Here is a 22,113-nt window from a genome sequence, read left to right on the forward strand (position 1 = left end):
TAATGTCACGCAAACAGTTGGGCCTGAAAAAAGTGTCGAGGAGTTGGAGTTGCTGCTTGCAGCCAAAGGTAAGTGTTGGGGGTCACTGCTTGCCGTCGGTGGTGGGGCAGTCAGCGGTAGGGCAGTCAGCAGTGGCGGGTCCCCAGGCGGTGGCGGTGGGTCCCTGGTCGGCGGCAGCTGCGACAGGTGGTGAGGTTAGGGCTGGGGCCTGGTCGGACGTTGCTTCGTGAGGTAGGATGAATGTCATTGCGGTGAGGGTGGGTTGTACCTTCCACACTCGGTGTCTGCCCCGTGACGTCAGGCGCTACAGCGTGGTGGAGTCCTCGCTCTCATTGAACGAGAGCTCTGAGGAAAAAGTGTTTGAAATGGAAAGTGGCGATTTGGCTTCACATGAGGCACTGTGTTTGATGGTGGCCATTTTGGAGCGACAGACTACAGCAAAGTGGCCGTTTCTGGCACCTGGCTTTTCTCGCTGGGCACTGGGACCTGCTGTGCTTGTTCCTCCCACAGAAATAACACTTTGGGGTTGCATCGGGCAGCGTAGCGGCAGTAGTAGGGTAGAGGGAGGGCATCTTGCTCACATCAGAGTGTGGGTTGTAGCCCCGAGAGTACATGTCCATACTTAAGACCGCAGACTCCATCGTCTCTGCGATCCGGATCACGTCCTCTCGGTTTTCTCCCCCATGCTCTTGCAGGTGCTGCCTCACCTCATTCGATTGAACCCCGGCCACATAGGCATCCCGAATGAGATTGTCTGTGGTCTCCGCAGCAGTTCTGTCTATGCAATCACAGTCCCTGCCCATTGCCCTTAGTGCCTGAATATAAGCTTTACAGGACTCACCGGGCTGTTGCCTCCTTGTAGCAAGTTTGTACCAAGCATAGACCCTGTTCATTGGTCGCTCGTAGAGCCCTTTCAGCACCTTTATGGCTGCGGCATAAGTGGTTGCGTCCTGGACACTCTGGTAGACTCTCAGAGACACCATCGTCATCAATATTAGTAGTTGATGGTTGTCCTCTATCACGGCAGGATCAGAGAGCTGTAAGTAAGTTTCGAAGCATCTCACCCAGTGCTTAAAGTCATTCGAGGCTGTAGCTGACTGTGGGTCGATGTCGAGGCGCTCCAGCCTTAGCGTACGCTCCGTCCCTTCAAAATTTTTTAGTTAATAAAATTGTAGTCCATGTCGAAAGAACCAAAGACGTTGATCCAAACCAAGGCTTTTATTACTAAAAGATTGGGGCATATCACAAGTAGGTCGACCAGTCCAGAATGACCCGGTCTGGCTAGGAGCAATCCTTTAAGACCTGCCAATAGGTGTGGCTACACTCTCAGCCAATCACAGTCATCCTACATTACAATCTGTACATATGTACATATACACATTGGTGATAGAATCTGTACTATCAGACTTTTATTTTAAGAATGGATGTAATATGAAAAGGTATTCCTAAAACAATGTGTTTTTTTAAACCATGTTCCTAGTCATATCATCTGCATAATATTGACTGATACGTCTCTTACAAAAATCTTGCTCCAATGTTGCATCTTTTCAAAACTATCAAATTGGCAAATTTAATGCTTTTGTGAAACAATGAACTATACCCAGAAATAATAGAAATGATTAGTTTTCCATCATTCTAACATGAACATTTTCTTTTATGATTATTCTTTTATTCCTTTATGATTAATTGTCAATGGAATCCATTGATAGCTTTAGTCAAAATGGCTTCTTTTAGATTTCTTCAGTGCTGATAAGGGGCTTTGGCTCAAAACATTACCCACTCTTTAACTCCCACTGATGTTGCTTGACCTGCTGAATTCCTCCAGCAGATTGTGTTTAGCTTCAGATTCTAGCAACTTCAGTCTCCTGTGCATCTTTAGTCTCATCCATCATAAGAACCCAAACCGTGGAACTATCCTGAGATGCATCTTCAAAAGAGATATCATAACATTTAAATCAGATAACCAAACAGGAAGCACTGAATGCACCGACATCTGTAGTGCCATGAAACTTGCTTGTGATAGATAAATATACACACAACACTCAATAAATAAAGTGCAAACCTCCAAATTCACAATGCAGCATTTTGGCTATAGCTGCTTTATATATATAGAATAATGAACATTTTAAAAATTAAGCAACATAGAATGATGTATGATTCCTGAATTGAAATGAGGGATTAACTCATTTGAAATCAATTTAGCCAAAATAAAAGGTGGAATTTCTAGATGAAGTACTCGGCCAGAGTAATAGATATTTTATATCCAGAAGTGTTCTAAATGCAAATTAAAATGTCGTAGTTCCACGACACCAATCTGAAAGCAATGGAACAAAGCAACTGAAGAAGGTCATGTAGCACCTTAATTCTTCTCAACTGTTTGGTTAGATCCTGGCTGAGAGAACTTCAACTGTTATTTCACTTTGCAAATGCAAAGTCTGCTACTCAACCACGTATATTTTACAGTGATCCATGCTCCTGTTCATATATGCTTCCACTTTTTATTTCTCTCTCTCTCTCACACACACACAATACACAAAACAAATGCCATCAAGTCCACACACATCACAAATGTTTGCAAGACGACAAATCTATGTTCATGCACAAACACAGAAAGCAAATTATAGATGAAAGCATAAATAAAGGAACTTTGCTGAACATCCTAACAAGTTTCTTCAGATATCATAAGATTTTTTTTTTAATTTTGCAGCTACCTTCAACCAAGGCTAAGAATCATAATTGGGACTTTGTGATGTTTTGAAATACAATTCATAGTTTCTTTGGCATTTTGTTTCATTGATGGAAATAAATTGAATAAAACAGCAAATCCTTAATATAGTGAACTTTTTTCAATGCATCAGGGAATTTACCTAAACTTAGTTTATAATATTTACAATATCCAATCATATGTAAAATATGAAAATAATTTAAGAATATTTCCATTTTAGCATTTCTTGAGTCTCCTTTATCCTCTTTATACAAATTAACTGATAATCTGATCATTAAACATAGTTTGACAATATGGGTGCAATTTAGGTGGGTTTTTTTTTTGGATTTCAGAGTTTTTCTTTTGCCAGTCCTATTATATCCAATCACTTTTTTCAACCTTCCTTGCAAGGCTCTGCCTTCAACAACTGGCACAGATTGGGTATTAAATGTTTTAAAGACCTTTTTAATGTTGCATCTTTTGAACAATTGGTTGTAAAATTTAACTTCAGAATCAGAATTTATTGTCTTGGCCATGACATGGTTGTTGTTTTGTAACAGCATCATGTTGCAAACATTCAGATTAGAACCATCTTACAACAGGACTATATAAAAAAAAAACAACAGTGCATGAAAAATAAGGCAGTGCTTTGGTTCGCTAATTATTCAGAAATCTGATGGCAGCGGGGAAGAAGTTGTCCTTGTGATGTTGAGTGCTCGTCTTTAGGCTCCTGTACCTTTGTCCCCCCAGAGTGAAGAGGGCATGGTCTGGGTGGTGAGGGTCTCTGAGGATAGAGAATTTATTTATTTTTTTAAAACACCACCTCATGTAGATGTCCTCAATGGAGAGAAGCCTGGTGCCTGTGATGTCGCAGGCCGAGTTAACAACCCTCTGGAGTTTATTCTTGTCCCAAGAGTTGGCACCTCCATACCAGGGTGCGTTGAAACCAGCCAGAATGCTTTCCATGGTACAAATGGGGGCTCCAGGACAGATCCACGGAGATGTTGACACCCAGGAATTTGAAATTCTTGACCTCCACTACGGAGCCCTCAATGAGGACTGAGTGGTGTTCCCCTGACTTCCTTCTGAAGTACACAATCATCTCCTTAGTTTTGCTGATGTTGAGTGCAAGGTTGTTGTCATTACATCATTCAACAAGCAGATCTGTCTCCCTCTTGCACGCTTCCTCATTGCCGTTTGTGATTCTGCCAATAACCGTGGTGTCATCAGCAAACTTTTAGATAGCATTTGAATTGTGCCTTGTCATACAGTCATGGGTGTATAAGGAGTAGAGCAGTGGGCTAAGTACGCATCATTAACTTAACTAAGGCTAATTTTTTTCAGATATTTACAAATTAGACACTTCGTGCAATCTCAGATTCCTGATTTTCCTGGGATTCCTGAGGTGAATATCCTTCATACATTTTTTGGACTACAACCTCCCTATAAAGGCTTCATATCTCTTATTTATGATAAATTGGCTGGTCCCATTAATTAAAATCAAGTATGCCTGGGAGCAGGATTTGAACCTTTCGCTGTCCAATGATGTTATGGGACTCTATTTTTAAACTGATTAACTCTACATCTCTTTGTAGTCAGCATTGTCTGTTGCAATTCAAAATGGTACACAGAGCCCACATTTCAAAAGTTAAATTGTCTCCTTTTTATTCAGACATAAATCACCGACGTGATAAATGTAAAACAGGCAATGCTTTTTTTAAAATTCATATGTTCTAGCTTAGAAGCATTTTGGAAAGAAGATTTTTAAAAACAATATCGGCGATACTCAATTTAAAATTGGATTCTCATCCTTCAATTGCTTTTCTTGGAACATTCTGAAAAGACGATGTGTTGATCATTTCAATTCAATACCTACATTTTATCTTTTACTTCGTTGATAGCCCAGATGTGCAATTTTGATTGTGGAAAGATAATACCCCACTTATACATGTACAATGGCTAAGGGACATTATATCTTGCTTAAATTTGGAAAAAAAATAGACATGCAATCAATGATTAAAATATTAAATTCCAAATAATATGGGGCCTGTTCAGATTCAATGTTAATATGGAATTTTGGCATTGTGTTTTCCCACTCTTGGATTGTGCCACTTTGATTTATGAACGTTAATCTTCAACCTTATTTAGGGGAAGGTGTTTTGAAATTTATTTCCTTTGTTGTGTTCTGTTTTATGATCACGATTGTGCTTTGGAACTCTTATTTATGAACATTTTTGTAACTTTTTATCTTCTTGTTCTTATAGCACATTTCATAATTGTATTGTTAATTTTTCTATTGTAAAATATTAATTTTTTTTTAAAGTAAAAGAATATTAAAGACCAGTAATAAGAAAAGGAAACCAACATTAAAAGTTCAACCAAAGCAGTTGGAGATTTGTTGAATACTGAAATAGCCAAACTTTGAAAAGTCAAAACAAAATTGTGAAGTAACATTGAAATTTACTAAATACTTATCTTTTTAGAAAGGTGTCACTATAATATATTCATTTTCACGTTTTTAAAAGACAGTCAAGCAATTATTGTCTGTCTTAAAATAAGACCATTTATTTCATGTTTCACACCTTTTATATTGACGATTAAAAAAACAACGTGATTTGGCTCATTCTAAAGAATAAGCACAAAATAAAGAATGTGGCAGTAACAAACTTATTGTGATAGAAAATACTAGCTGTTAAATAGCTATCAGTAATCTTGCCATAACTGTGCTTTGCTGAATACAGAATTCAGCTTGCCTCTATTATTAATATTAAAAGATCTTTTATAGCACAGAGCAATCCAATATATAATTGCATTTTATAACTATAATTATCAAATTAAACTTCTTTTGGCTATACTTTCAAGTTCCAAGGTGAGGCATGTTCAGGATTGGGAAAGGAGTGCAATTCATTTATGGCATCATAAAACAATATGGATTAATAACACAAAGTCTTTGCCAGCTGCAAAACAGACCAATCCCATTCCCAACTACTTCAGTCTGTGAAGTCGGTTTGCAAGATCAAGAGGTCATCCTTTAACAGCAGGAAAGAAGCTGTCCCTGAATCTGGTGGTACATATTTTCAGATTCTTGAATGTACTACTGATAGGAGGGGGACAGAAAAGTGTAATAACTGGCATGGGATGTGTCCTTTGTTCTGTTGGCTGCTTTCCCGACAGCAACTGGTACTTGTGAAAAGTTTAACTTGCTGTGAATATCTTTAAATCTGTGTTGGTATTTTTAATATCTCTGATATTTCTCCCCCCTTCAACAGAAACAAATGGACCAATGTTTATTCAATTATTCTCTCTCACTGATCACTTGAGTTACCATCCCTCACACACAATCTCAACAGCAAAATATTCAAACTGGGTTATTATTACAACTAGCTGCAGAGGCTTCCTTGGTTCACATGTTTTGGTTTTGCCCTAGTCTAGAAAAATTTTGGAAAGATATTTTTTCCATACACTATCGGTGATTCTTAAGGTTAAATTGGAACCTTTCCCCTTAATTGCTCTGTTTGGAATATCAGATGAATGATGATGTTTTACTGACTGCATCTCAAAGCCGAATTTTATCTTTTACTTCATCGATAGCCAGATGTGCAATATTGATCAAATGGAAAGATAGCACTCCTCCTCCACGCATTACAATGGTTAAATGATATTTTGTCTTGTATATGCCTAGAAAAAAAATATGCAATTAAAGATTCAAATACTAATTTTTTCAAAGACAGGGGACCTTTTATGGACTATTACCATAATCTAGTTTTAAGACTGTTCTAAACCTTGATGTTGTGTTGTTGGCTTCCAAGCTTTCGTCACTCGATACCCACGTGCTAGGTTTTTTTTTCTAATCTTGTCAAATGGAAGGAGTTTTGATTAAATGGTTTTTTCTCATTTTTGAAATTTTTTGTTGATTACTAGATTTTAAATATAACTGTATGGTTTAGGGGTTTTGCTAATTTAAATTTATTATGTCCTTTCTTTATTATGGCTGTGCTTTGGAATTCTTTTGTATGATTTTACTTGCAGGGGGTCTCTTTATCTTTTCTTTCCATGGCACATTCCATAATTATAATGTACAAATTAATTTTTATTGAAATTAATAAAAATATTTTAAAATGAAAAGAATATTACAACTAAGCTTATTATTGCTTTCACATAACATTAATATGTGTATTCATCAGGAAAATTAACTGTTTCTCTTAATATGCAGCTGATGAATCTTCATAGAGGCAATACACATATTAATGTTATGTGAAAGCAATAATAAGCTTAGTTGTAATATTCTTTTCATTTTAAAATAGTTTCCTGTATGGTCAAGCAGGGGAAGGGAAACATGGAATAACAAAAATGATATCTCAACTGCAAGAATTAAAATACTGCTGAGATCCTCTCAGTGCTGGATCACCTCAAAAACAGCAATTCATACATATGGTTGCTCTTCATCGACTGCAGCTCCACCTTTAATACCATTATTCCCACTGAGCTGGTCAAAAAACTAGAAACTCTAGGCCAATGGTTCTCAACCTTTTTCTTTTCACTCACATACCACTTTAAGTATTCCCTATGCCATAGGTGCTCTGTGATTAGTAAGGGGTTCCTTAAGGTAGTCGACAGCATCGAGTCCACGCTGCTGAAGATCCAGCTGCGCTGGATGGGTCACGTCTCCAGAATGGAGGACCATCGCCTTCCCAAGATCGTATTATATGGCGAGCTCTCCACTGGCCACCGTGACAGAGGTGCACCAAAGAAAAGGTACAAGGACTGCCTAAAGAAATCTCTTGGTGCCTGCCACATTGACCACCGCCAGTGGGCTGATAACGCCTCAAACCGTGCATCTTGGCGCCTCACAGTTTGGCGGGCAGCAGCCTCCTTTGAAGAAGACCGCAGAGCCCACCTCACTGACAAAAGGCAAAGGAGGAAAAACCCAACACCCAACCCCAACCAACCAATTTTCCCTTGCAACCGCTGCAATCGTGTCTGCCTGTCCCGCATCGGACTGGTCAGCCACAAACGAGCCTGCAGCTGACGTGGACTTTTTACCCCCTCCATAAATCTTCGTCCGCGAAGCCAAGCCAAAGAAAAAAAAATGTGGGTTGAAAGAAAAAGTTTGAAAACCATTGTTTTAATCGTACCTAATTGACTCGTTATGAGTATGGTTTCATAATTCCAAAGGAAATGGGCCAATGACAATTTTTCCAAAGATAAATATTTAGTAACAATTGGGTCTAGACCAGTGATTCTTAATCTTCCCTTTCTACTCACATCCCACCTTAAGCAATCCTTCACTAATCACAGAGCACCGATGGCATGGGGAATACTTAAAGTGGAAAGTGAGTGGAAAGAAAAAGGTTGAGAATCACTGCTCTAGGCCTCTATACCCCACTCTGCAACTGGATTCTTTACTTTCTCATCAGAAGACCGCAGTCAGTATGAATTGGAAGCAATGTCTCCTCCTCACAGGGTATGTGCTTAGCCCACTGCTCTACTCATTATACACGCATGACTCTGCGGCCAGGCACAATTCCAATTCTATCTACAAGTTTGCCGATGACACCACTGTTATTGGAAGAATCACAAACGACAATGAGGAAGGGCACAGGAGGGAGATAGATCAGCTCATTGAATGGTGTAACAACAACCTACCGCTCAACATCAGCAAAATCAAGGAGATGATTGTGGATTTCAGTGGGAGTCAAGGGAACATGACTCAGTCCCCATTGAGGGCTCAGTAGTAGAGAGGGTCAAGAACTTCAAATTCTTAGGTGTTAATATCTCTGAGGATCTGTCCTGCAGCCTTTATGTTAATACAATCACAAAGAAGTCTCACAAGCAGCTATGCCTTGTGAGGCATCCGAAGAGATTTGGTATGCCATCAAAGGCTCTCGTAAACTTCTAAAGGTGTACTTTGGAGAGCATTCTGACTGGTTTCATCACTGCTAGTCATGAAGCACCAACTCTCAGGACAAGAATAAACTCCAGAGGGCTGTTAACTCAGCCTGCAACATCACAGGCTGGTTTCTTAAAAAGCCTCTATCCTCAAAGATCCCCGCTATCCAGGCCATGCCCTCTGCACTCTGCTACCATCAGAAAAAGGTACGAGAGTCTAAAGACAAGCCCTCAGCATCATAAGGACAGTTTCTTCCCCGCTGCCATCTGATTCCTGAATAATCATTGAAACAAAGACACTGCCTTACTTTTTGTGTACTTTTTTTAAAATATAGTAATGATGTTAGATGGTTATAATATAAATCTTTGCATTATGTTGCTGCCACATGTGACAGAGTATAGATATGTTTTTGGGAGATAAATTGGAAAAAGGTTTGCTAGAGTAGGTCACATACAAACACCTTAAAACAGATCTTATTTCAAATACTGGAACTCTGCTAATACTAGACATATCGGCCCCAGAGCCTTAGCAAGTGCTTTGGAGAGTGCGCAAGAGACTTCACCAATGGATTGTTCTTTACAAAAAGGCAACAGATGAAAGATCTTGTTGGAGCCACCTTCTGTCTGGAGTGGACCTTGCTGTTGTAAGAGGGTCATGTGGTTTTGCAAGCAGAGAGAGTTAAACAGACTTTTTCTTCGAGGGGGAGAAAGAGAGAGAGAGAGAGAGAGAGAGAGAGAGAGAGAGAGAGGGAGAGGGAGAGAGATAATCACTTCTACAGTGTTACAGCCAACAACAGAAGCTGGGACTGGAACAGGACAAGCTGGCAAGCTTATGGAAAGCCCCATTTGGAAGATGGGGTTTGTAAGTGCTTTGTTCAGCTGGTCAAAGCCTTTGTGGTTCATGCAAGAGGAGAGGACTGGCTGTCTAATGTTTCACTTGGAATAAGAGAAACAAAAAGGCACTCTGTGGTGACCTGAAAGAAAGAGGTTATAATCTGGAGAACCCTGAGGGCGCAAGTTTTGTCAGCAAGACACTGGAGTGGCTGATTAAAAAGGAATCAGTTGTGGATGTCCTGGAACAACAAATCTCACTCTCTCGAAACTGACAAGAACCTTCCTGAGCGGTAACCATTTTCCTTTAAAGCACCAAAGCCTGGTGAACTTTATAAATGTTAAATTCTGTTCACAGTATAAGAATTGCCTGCAGCCAGTGAACTTGAGGGAATGAGAAGTGATATTGAACTGTGAATCAAAGAACTTTTCTGAACTTACACACACACAATACATACACGTGCGGTTAGAATTAGAAGGGGGTTAAGTTCGGTTAGTTAAGTCAATAGTGATAAGTTAAAGTGTGATTCTGTTTTCATGTTTAAATTAAAAGCAACTTTTATTTAAGTAACCATTTGTCTTGGTGAATATCTATTGCTGCTGGGTTTTGGAATCCTCTGGGCTTGTAACATATAAACTACCGAATTTCAGGACTATATAAATATATATATGTATGTATATTAAAAAAAATATGTATATTAAAAAAAAATATATATATATATTTATAGTAATTGTTCATGACAATAAATTCTGATTATGCAATCTTGGATTGTATTCTTTGGAATTTAGAAGGTCAAGGAGAAAGACTAAGAATAAACCATTGATAGATGGTTTCTGTTGCTAGAGGTTGAATGGTTGGAGATAGCAGAGGATGGTGGACACCAAAGTGATTTTTTTGTAATCCTGTTTGAACATTCCTTGACTATCTGGCACATGTGGGGCAGAACCATGATATTTAAATGACAACCAATGATCTACTTATTCAGAAACACAAGGATTTAAAGCCATTGTAGTAGCTAAGAAATTTAAAACGATTAAACATAAATTGGAATTAAATAAGTGGTGGACATGAAACTACCAACTGCAATAAAAAAGCAATTTAGTTGACTCTCAGCAGCCTTATGCTATACCATAGCAATCCATTAGAGATGGACAATAAATATTGGCCTTGTCAGCACTGCTTACCATCTCAAATTACAAAGAGATTTTTTATATCCAAACTTTGCTGTGAGGAAGGGCAAAGATGTGTTACTTTTTTGTTGTCCCATTTTAAAATGTGAAAACATCTTATATATATTTTTTTTTTAAATATACATATATTTTTTTAAATATACATATATATATATGTATATTTAAAAGAAACACAGCAGACACAAAACAGCAAATCAAATAATTACTTTTCACCACATCCAGTTGTCAAAAATAATTCGATCAGTGAAATTGAATGTCAAGATTAAACATAGACCTTCACAATGTCTCATCCATTTTATTCCAAATGTGCTGACTCATACCTGCCTGCTTAATTTTCTCCTTCTTCCTTTCTGATCACACTCACATTTTATCATTTTTCTCAGGTGACCTTCAGTTGGATTTGTAAACATTACCTCTATTATCATTTTGTTTTTTTACTTTCCTATCTATTTAGAAATATACATATTAACATGAAAAAAGTCTGGCTATAAAACAACAAGAAACACAAAGTTGACGCTAGTATTCGAATTGCTCAGCAAAGGTGACTAAGTGCTAGTACAAGGGATTTGTATTAATGGATACTTGATGGTCGGTTTTAACATGATGGACTGAGGATTCATTGCTGCGCTGTACGTCTCCAAGGCAGCATTTAAAATGAAAACCAACAGAAGTCAGGTGCTTCAATAGTGGGTGAAAAGGATTTTGTCCACAATGTATCCTAATTCCAACCGAACAATAACTTAAAAGAGGTAAAACAAGAACACTTTTTAAACTACTGGATTTGATGCTCGGAGTTGCAAAGTGATGAACAAGTACACTATTTTTCAATAACGTGGTGAAGTCTTGAAGCAACGCAGCACCACTTCTCATTAGCTCACAAGTGTTATGGTATTGCACCCCAAGATTCTGCATCAAAATGCTTCTGACTAATCTCATTTTATAGTGTACCACAGTAGGTGTTGGAGGGAAAAAGAGAGAAGTCAACATTACATCTTGTAACAATTGTAAATAATGATGTACAAAGAAAGTATTGTTTCATAAATGCACAGGTAGTCAGCTGAAAGCCCAACTGTAGTCACATCAAATGGATCCAATACATTGCATTGGAAGAATTAGGAAACCAACAGCAATTGCCCATCAACCAGCCTTGTATTTCAGATTTCAGTTAAAACATCAGATTTCTATTTCTCATTGATGAAATGAATAAAAAGACTAGCACCACAAAAAAAACTGCCACTAGTTGCAATTAACCCCCATTCCTGCAAAAAAAACTTATGCTGTGTTTTGAATTCATCAATAAAAGAGTCTTCCTTTTAAAAATGCACCCTACATGTTTTAAAAAAAAACACAAGAAAGCTATTTGCTTTTATGATTTATTGTACAGGAATATAGGGTCAGAAGAGAAATACTAAAATATTACCTGCAGGGCACAAACCATAACTATATGTGCCAGATTTCTAAATAACCAAGATGTATACATATTTTTGCTGCATATTGAAATGCTGATCAAAATCAGTTGATTATTAAAAACCAGGTCAATTACTGGTACTTTTTGATCAAACTCCAGAAGCATCAGAGAAGAATTCTTTGGCAATTAGGCAGGCATTTTATTTGTCAAGAAATACTCCAAAAAAAAAAGACCAAGTAAATATTCTCAAACATAAATAGTTGTTTTGCTGATTTTATTCTAAGCATTTCTTTCTCTATATTGGAAAATTAAACACAGGGCTTCCCCCAAGCTCCCCACCCCACAAAAGATTGTGTACCAAATTCTTAAATGTACAAATTCAGGTTCAAATTTTATAATAGCCTATGTTATATGCCATTTCAAATAAAGTGTGCGCAGTTTTGTTTCTAACCTGGGGCTCTAAAATTACAAGACAAACCTGCAAACTTCCCCCATCACATAGCAATTAAAGTCTAGCCCCTTTCACACCTCCCACCCTCCTAGGAAGCAGGTACACTTACCGGGCATACTACCCCTGGGGAGTCTTTCCCATTTGCACCATAATTTACCCTGGTTCATCAGAAACCCAGCATTTTAAGGGGGGGGGGGGTCCTGCCTCCAGCAGTGATGTCACAAGTGGTGTATTATGTACTCGCAGCGCATTGAAATGGTAGCGGGAATGAAGTACATACGTGCTCAATGTACAAAAGACTGTGGGGAAAACACACACAGTTTAATAAGACATACTTGCTCAATATATATAAAAGTCAGTGGGAAAATCTACCGCAATGGGCTTCAGACTGTTCAAATTTAGGACAAACCCACAGATCAGCTTGTCATTATTCCCTAACCAAGAGTTAAACAACAAATGAGGAGGGGGAAGCAAAGGACTTTATAAATGGAGTTTCAAATCACTAAAGAAAAATACGGATAACCCCATTCTAATATACGATTAGAACGTGGCAAGAAATTAATTAATGTTTAGGAAAAAAAGTAGGAAATAAAAGCACCATTGTGTCAAAATGTGCTATTGCCTATGAACATGGGCAATAGAAAATTATATTTGTGGTATGACAAAGGTACAAGATATATTAAGGACTGTTACGTGGATGGAACTCTTATGTCCTTTGAACAATTAAAACACAAATACAGAGTGGCCAATGGGACCTTCTGTTTTATCCAGCTTAGATTCTTCTTGAGAGAAAGATGGGGATCAACCTGAAATTAGTGAAACTGAATGAATGCTTTGGAAGGGGAATACACCAAAATTTATAAAATGTACCATGCTCTCCACAGCGAAAATGCAAAACCAGGGTTGCAGAGGTCAAGGGAAAGATAGGAGTCAGACTTGGGTGTGGTGATTCCAGAAAGAAGCTGGTCAGATTGGTGTGAGGACAGCATGACATCAATTATAAATACAAGATATGGATTGGTTCAGTATATATTTTTTTTAAAACGCCAATTATATCTTACCCCACAAAAGTTACACAAATCAAAAGCTGAAATTTCAGAGATGTGTTTTAGATGTGGGACTGACACAGCAACGTTTTTTACATGCCTCATAGTCGTGCATGAAAGTGAGGCCATTTTGGCAAGAAATCCCACAAAAATTAACCAGGATAACAGGAGTGGCCTTCATGGGTAATTTCATGGAAATAAGAGACAAACTGACCAAATATCAAATCTCATTTATAAAACTAGCATTGACAGTAGTGAAAAAAATGTATCGCGATCAAGTCCGACTCCCCTCTACCTATAGCAAGATGGACTGCGGAAATGAACAGCTATATACCTATGGGGAAAAAAAAAATCACATTTAACTTAAAGAATAAATATTACACTTTTGTAAAGATCTAACAGCCATACCTGGACCACGTAGGGGCCCGGATACATTAATATAAAGGAACAAAAAAGGTACACATACAAAAATGTAGTTTCCCCAACTGTACTCTATATCCTTCTTTGGCTTGGCTTCGCGGACGAAGATTTATGGAGGGGTTAAAAAAGTCCACGTCAGCTGCAGGCTCGTTTGTGGCTGACCAGTCCGATGCGGGACAGGCAGACACGATTGCAGCGGTTGCAAGGGAAAATTGGTTGGTTGGGGTTGGGTGTTGGGTTTTTCCTCCTTTGCCTTTTGTCAGTGAGGTGGGCTCTGCGGTCTTCTTCAAAGGAGGCTGCTGCCCGCCAAACTGTGAGGCGCCAAGATGCACGGTTTGAGGCGTTATCAGCCCACTGGCGGTGGTCAATGTGGCAGGCACCAAGAGATTTCTTTAGGCAGTCCTTGTACCTTTTCTTTGGTGCACCTCTGTCACGGTGGCCAGTGGAGAGCTCGCCATATAATACGATCTTGGGAAGGCGATGGTCCTCCATTCTGGAGACGTGACCCATCCAGCGCAGCTGGATCTTCAGCAGCGTGGACTCGATGCTGTCGACCTCTGCCATCTCGAGTACCTCGACGTTAGGGGTGTGAGCGCTCCAATGGATGTTGAGGATGGAGCGGAGACAACGCTGGTGGAAGCGTTCTAGGAGCCGTAGGTGGTGCCGGTAGAGGACCCATGATTCGGAGCCGAACAGGAGTGTGGGTATGACAACGGCTCTGTATACACTTATCTTTATACTTAAAATATTTGTAAGCTCTGACAGTGAACAGATCTGTATGTATGGAAGAGGAGGAGGGAGAGAGGGACTGTTTTGTTTTTGTTTGCTAAAGGAAAAAGTTTAATACATTGTACATTTAAAATGTCACTATGTATAATTAAAAAACAAAAATAAAATATTCTACAAGAGTATAACAAGAATTTGCATAGATTTACATTGCACTAGGTATTGAAAGTTATTTTATGATGATTTAAAGCACCGGTATGTGCTAACAGCCCCACTGGCTGTGCTCTGACAGCCACGCCGACTGCAGAGTTATATTTCACAGCGCAGCTGGCCACACTTTGACATTACCACTGGCTGCACTCTGACAGATTGACGCAAGCACGCAGGCACTAACGGTAACCAGTAATTTGAGTAGACCATTCACACCGCCACAAAGTCAATAATGAGTTAGCTCAGCCAGGCTCCAACACTTACCCTAACCAAGAGTCAGAGCCTGGTTGATTTTTAATCGCCCTGCCTGGTTGGAAACTTTCATACTGCCAGATTACCCACTCCAGATCCACTAATTTGGCCAGTTCAACGTACATGTACTTGGTGATATACCTCCCCATTTGGAATACAGAAATTTAAAGACTGGTGAAGTTAGTGGATAAAACAAACAAGGTTGCTCGCAACAAACATCATTAATTGATGTAAACAAAAGCAAAACTAGAGGAAAATATAATGACTAATTGCTGTGTTGGTGGTGTTGAAAAGATTTCAATATTTTTCTTCATTTTTTAAATACAATAAATCAGTGAACACAATGGCATTAACAATTTCTGTCAAGGATTGAAAATAACCTCATCTTGAATTTATTTAGGTGAATACTTTATACCCATCATAACAGCACAGAAGCTAATGCAACTTACAATAACCTTCATGACTATAAAATGCAGGAATGCATTACTTGTGAATTTTTTTTTCCCATTGTGCATATACAACTGATGAAAACTTCATACTCTGGCTGGAGAAGTATGCCTTAATGAGACAATAAAAATTACTCTTGCAATAGCCAAAGGGTCCTTTCCTAATCAGGCACCTATTGATGAATCTGGCAGTGCCGATTCCGGAGTTTATTTGACTTCTTTAATTTGCGTTTCTTCATTAGGGGTGATTACATCTCCCATCTTGCCCAAGTCATCCAGAGCACAATGAATCTATTCCCATCTCTCTCCTTCCCCAATGATCTTTGTCTTGATGCTGCCATTCTAATTTCCTTTAAAACCCATTTCACAAATTACTCCTCCACTCCCTCCCATCTCTTCTCCAGACATCTTCCCAAATTCAACCACCTCCAAAGATTTTCCAAGCATATCAAAAAGACAGTTAGCTTTCATCCTTGGCTCTCTGACCATCTCCATTGGACAATCTTAAGTTCTCCCTCAGACAATCTTGTTCTCCCTTGTTACCTAGCATGCCTCCCATTATCAATCTTCACCCTATCCCTTCAACTTTTTCCACTTCCATCCCCACTCTTCCTTTGTCAATCTGCATTAGCAGAGGAGAAGCCAAGCACGTGCTTTGAAGCCAAATTTTGAACAAATACAGGAACTCACAGTACACTGCTTCTCAATGGGAAGAAGGATTTCTACACCAATTATTTTTAGATAGCTAGGCACATAACATTGTTGTAATGTATATTAATTCTGAGACAGTAATAAAACAAGCTTTCTCGCTAACTTTCCCAATTCAAATCTTCATATTTGGCAAACAAATTATGGTGTATTTAAGCCAATGCAGTCTGGCTAATTTGCTTACTTTTCACTTTGTGAACAGCTTGCTTTTCAGGGATTTGATTCTATTGTTATGAAGTTTAAAAATGTTGCCTAATAAAATGTTCATGTTTAATCACATAATTATGCAAAGATCACTTGAAAGGGAAAGATTTACTGCTAACAGAATAGAAAATGTCCTCTTTGCTCAATTAAGAACTCAACCTGTGTCATTGAGATACAATGTAAAAAACAATGTTGGAGAAACTCAGCAAGTCAAACAGTGTACTTTATGTGGCAAAGTTCAAAGAACAAAAGTACAATGTTTGGCCTACTGAGCTTTTAAACTTTTTAAAAAAAGACTTTTGGCCCACAAATCCATGCTGCCCAAATGACCTACAACCCTGGTACGTTATAAAGGATAGAAGGTAACTGGAGCACCCAGAGGAAACCCACATAGGGAGAACGTACAAACTTCTTACAGATAGCGCAGGATACAAACCCCAGTCCTAATCGTTGGAGCTACAACAGGTTTGTGTTAAACACTACACTAACCATGCTGCCTTTTCTCCAGCATCTTTATTTAAATTCAGTCATAAGCCCCTTTCACACTTGCATCCCAGTAAATTGGCTGTTCAGTGTCCCAAGATAGGAATGGAGCCTTTCACACTAGATCATTCTTAACCAGGACACCGAACACTTTCACACTTGCAAGGTTTATCCCCGGCGTTTGTCTGTTCCACCTTTAATAGGAAGTGCCTGCAATGCAATTGCCCGTTTCACACTTGCTGATCTCAATGCTGGCATCTGCAGACGCCGGGGATTGTACGAGGGGTCGAGGCTGGCAATCGCCGGCAGGAGATGATGTCATCTGACGCTGGCGTTGAGAAGATTTTGCTTTCACACTTGCCACTTTAAAGGCCAATTGTCATTTGATTCCTGGGATCACTGGCAAGTGTGAAAGAGGCTATAGTGTCTGCAGACTTCCGTGTTTTATTCATTGACACACAATTGTTAATTTTACAAAACATCTAACATTGTCATTGTAAAATGTATAAACGTATCATTTATAAGCATGGCATTTGTGCACATGCACTGTGCAGTTAGTGTTGAATAAAGTTATTGCACACATTCCAGCAACTGTGCTTGTTTCTCTATATTCCGTGCAATATTGTTGATGGGGTGCTATTTAAAAGACATTTTAAAATCTAAGAAAATCATAAATTAAATTTATTGCACATCAGAAACTTTAACAATTCAAGAATGAATGAGAAAGGACATAAAAATAAAAGTAATACTTTTAGAAAAATCTTGAAATAGATTGTGATAACATAATACACGCATCAACGTAATTTATTTTTCTGAATAAATGAAGTCTGCTGGATTTTTTCAAATGGGAGGATGGATTTTGGATTACACTTGAATTATTATCATTTTTACTCCAGAATAGCAAATTAAATTTATTTAGATTGTCAATTTGATTCACTGGAATAATTAGGTATGATGCATACTGGCATATACAATGTTCACTGTAGATTTCCTCTTTGAGCCATAGTGCAATAAAAAATAGACATTTCTTAAGCCTGAAAAGATTATACTCTTCCTCAAACACCTTAGAAAAATGGAAGGCCCAAAACTATGTTCATTGGAACCATTGTTTAAGTGCCAAAATGGCCTCCAGCTCTGCCATAAATCTCACTGGAAGTTGTCATTGAAGATAATAATGGATGCTCCACCAATATGTACCAGAAGCATGAAGATTACCAGATTCATCAGCATCTAAATCTGATTTAACACTGACGTCATCATTTGAGAGATCAATGAGGCAATCACAACCTTTCTTAAAACCACATCATAACAAGTTAAGTAGTGGAAAGGATTCCCATTGCTAACACTCCAACTCATCAATTCACATATTGATCAATATGATTGAAAAGAGTCCTTGGGTATCAATGGTTAATTGCTGGGTGTTTTTTTTTCAGCTGTTGTCACAGTTCCAAAAATACTTTTGCATTGTTGTTTTAATCTGCAAACATCTACGAAAAGCAATGGAACAAATACTAATAGCCCCTCTTTTTTATTTTTTGTATTTCAATGCTTTTGCACAAACCAGAAGCTGTCATACATAATAGCCAGGATGAGCTTTTCCTGAGAATGAGTGGGTCAAGATTGAGACAGAAAGCATAAGGAGCAGAGCATGTTGCTTGAAGACTAAAGAAAGTAAGAGAATACGAGAAAGCACCTCGGCCACTCATACCCAGGTGTAAATGAACAACTCTCCTACCTACATAGACAATATTGGCTCTGGAACTGCATGCTGTATTCCCAAACACCTCCAAGATAAAAATGAAATAAGCCTGCAACTGAGTTTGGGTTTCCAGACTGATGCAACCACAGAGCATGGCATTGGTCAGGGACTGTCAAAGTGAATGCAGCTAGCTGCTTCTGGACTGGAGATAAAGAAGTCTGTATCATCAAGATGAATCATTAAAGCACGTTACTCAAAGAGTGGTGAAGATGTTACCCTCTCTCTTGCCTTGCAGAGGGAGAAGTTTTTTTTAAAGATGGAAAGCTTCCTTTAATGCAGGATGCTACTGACAACATGTATAATGCATAATGCCAACTTCCCATTTTACCCAAATCGAAAGGCAATTCCACTTGCTCAACGACCAGCTGGTATCTAACCAAGAGATGAATAAATGTGTCAGTGCCTGATCCCTTGGCAATTGTGGTGTGGTTTTCATTCTGCTGCACTAGCTGCATACGACTCCAAGACCAAGTGAATGGGTTTGGCCTGAACAGCAATATGTCAAGATTTGTGATAGCCCTCACAACCAGCTGTGAAGGTTGAGAATAAATAGGAAGAGGATGAAGTGGGAAGTGGAAAGTAGGTAGTCAAGATTTAAAAAATTAACTGAATTGTCTGTGATAAACTAATTGGAGTGCAAAACTGATTAAGATAACATCAAATATGCCAGTGAATGAAAATTAAAGCAAAATATCACAGACACTGGAAATATGAAATAAATATAGGACATGCTGGAAAGAAAAAAAAACTTAGCCTGTCAGACAGCATCTGTGGAAAGAGAGCCAGTTAATGTTTCAGGTTAAATATTAACAGATTCTCTTTCCCTAGACATTATCCTGTTGAAGTTTTTTTATCCCCCAAATACCCAGTCACTTGGTTATCCAAAAGTAAAAGCTAACACCATATAAATTTCCCCCAAAAAAGTTAAACTGAAATCATTCCAAGAGGTAGAGGTTCCACAAGTCTCGCACCACCAGGTTCAGGAAAAGCTGATACCCTCCCACCATCAGACTCCTCAAGGACAAACTCAATCAAAGACTCACTAATATTTCATTTTCTATTTGGCTAAATTTCCATTGTGCTTATGTGAACAATCTGAACTTTGAATGCCAAGCTTCATTGTGGCATTGAGTATTTGCTGCTTCTTGGAAAAGAAATTGTTGCAACAGCCAAATATTGCACTAGGTCTACAAGTGTTTACAGACTTGGCATTGCTTCTGGGAGAGTAAGAGCAGGCATGGAGCTCTGGACACTGTCTTCAATGTAGCACTGCACTCCTCAATATCCCTTGAGATACAACACATCCCCCAATACATTCAATATTCTGTTGTGCATATCCATCAGTTCTCTTAGTGGAAGTATCCTATTACTTCTTCATCAGAGACACTATGCATGAAGGAACAATGTATGCTGCAATACGACTTACAGAAAAGATTTGAAAGAAAAATTGGATTCTTCAGGTCTCTCCTAACAGCCACAATCCAAAATAAAATGCCACAGTGGAATAATTTGTATAGCATATTCATCAATGTGTTGGCTGCATAAAATATTTATAATATTCAAAAAAACGAGTAAACAGTATTGTTACACAACCCATGACCATAAAACACAATACTTACACAACAGATTTACCTGAAACAGAATGCAGCTTTGTTTTAAATAATTTTTGAAATGCACATCAACGTGGTGTTTTTTTTAAAAACATGGAACCAACAGTACAAAATAAACACCATGAGCTTCACACAATCCTATTCTCTCCCTTTTGTATCATAATCTCAAGAATTTGTTCAAGTGGGATCAATTAGGTTTTGAAAGGAATTTACAGGGAATTGATAAAAATATAGAAAAGGAACAAGAAATAATTTATAGGTTTTTCCTTTTCAACATTTTATAGTAGTTGTTCTTCTCGATGCTTTGTCAACCCCTTTTATAGTTTAATTATGCACTAAGACCCGGATCGAAAGGTAGGTGTTAAAATATCAATTATGAAAAACATGAAGAGTCACAGAACAGGAGAGAAACAAGCACTTTGGTCCAATTCACCCATGCCAACCAAGTTGCCTGCCTCAGTTAGTCCTATTTGTCTGCATTTGGTCCATGTTCTTCTGAACCTTTTCTATCCATGCACCCAATTTTGTGTCTTTTAAACACTTATAATTGTACTCACCCCACCATTTCCTCTAGCAACTAGTTCCTCATGTCCAACATTCTCTTCATGAAAAAGTTGACTCTCAGGTCCCCCTTTTCATTTTTCCCTTCTCACCTTATAGTTTTAGAATCCCCTACCTTTGGGGGGGGGGGGATTGGTTATCTATGCCCCTTATGATTTTATGCACCTCAACAAGATCACTCCTCAGCCTTCTACGCTCCAGAGGAAAAAAAGTCTATCTTCTTTCTTTATAACTCAAGCCCAACAGTCCCAGTAACATCCTGTGAATCTTTCCTTAATCTTTTTCAATTTATTGACATCTTTCATCCATTTAGATGACCAGAAGTCTACGCAATACTTCAAGTGTGGTCTTGTACTATTGTAAGGTCATGTCACACCTCAAAAAAAAAAATTGAAAAAATATACACGTTGTTCATCTGCCTTCTCAAAAGCAGGTAGGCAAAGACATTTTCACAGTCTGCTTTTCTTAGCACCATGTGAGGATTTTCGACTAATATTTTAATTTACTTTTTGAACCAAAAAATGTCAGTGTCCACACTCATTCTGAACCAAATTAAAAAACACTTCAGTCGTCCTCTAACATAAATACCACATTAAATAAAAGGGGCTCTTGCCAACAAGAAAGTATGTTTGCATAATTTTGAACAGATTTCCTCTGAAAATTTAAATACATGAATTACTTCAGTTGGATTCTTTGGATCAGCCATTATCAATGGGGACCATACAGCACCCACCCACTCCCCTCACCCCCTGGAGCCACATCACATTTTAGGGAGCCATGGACTGAAATCATAAAGTGTATTTTATGTAGTGGGGAGGAGAGAAGCACGAAATAAACCAACTAAACTTGACTGCTTCACAGGAAGTGAGCCCATAAACTTTGAGCAGAGTCCAAAGGGGGCCATAACCAAAAAAGGTCAGAATGGCTGCATTAGACACTGAATTTGCTACTTTATTTTCACAACATGTTACTTAATGCAAAACAGGCATCAAAGATCATTAGCTCTGCGGCATTGCAACCAATCACATTCTCCAAGAAAAACACAACTATTTTCATAGACATAACAAGACAAATCTACCTAATAATTCATGGTGCAAACATGAATGGACAATTACAATCACTTTTTTTGAGCTGAAATTCTACAGTGATATTTGAACAATACTGTTCATGTAAACACAGGGATAGTATTAAAGTAATAACATTCTACTGTACAT

At 38.4% G+C, this 22,113-nt stretch overlaps 1 protein-coding gene across 17 annotated transcripts in view; it reads right to left on the reverse strand.

Moving 5' to 3' along the window:
• LOC138760542 (serine/threonine-protein kinase MARK1-like) overlaps positions 1–22,113 on the reverse strand; it is a 302,067-nt gene that overhangs the window by 168,078 nt on the left and 111,876 nt on the right. The gene's annotated exons all lie outside the window — the stretch shown is intronic.

Source organism: Narcine bancroftii, chromosome 4 (genome assembly GCF_036971445.1).
Source record: "Narcine bancroftii isolate sNarBan1 chromosome 4, sNarBan1.hap1, whole genome shotgun sequence".
Classification (NCBI taxonomy): Eukaryota; Metazoa; Chordata; class Chondrichthyes; order Torpediniformes; family Narcinidae; genus Narcine; species Narcine bancroftii.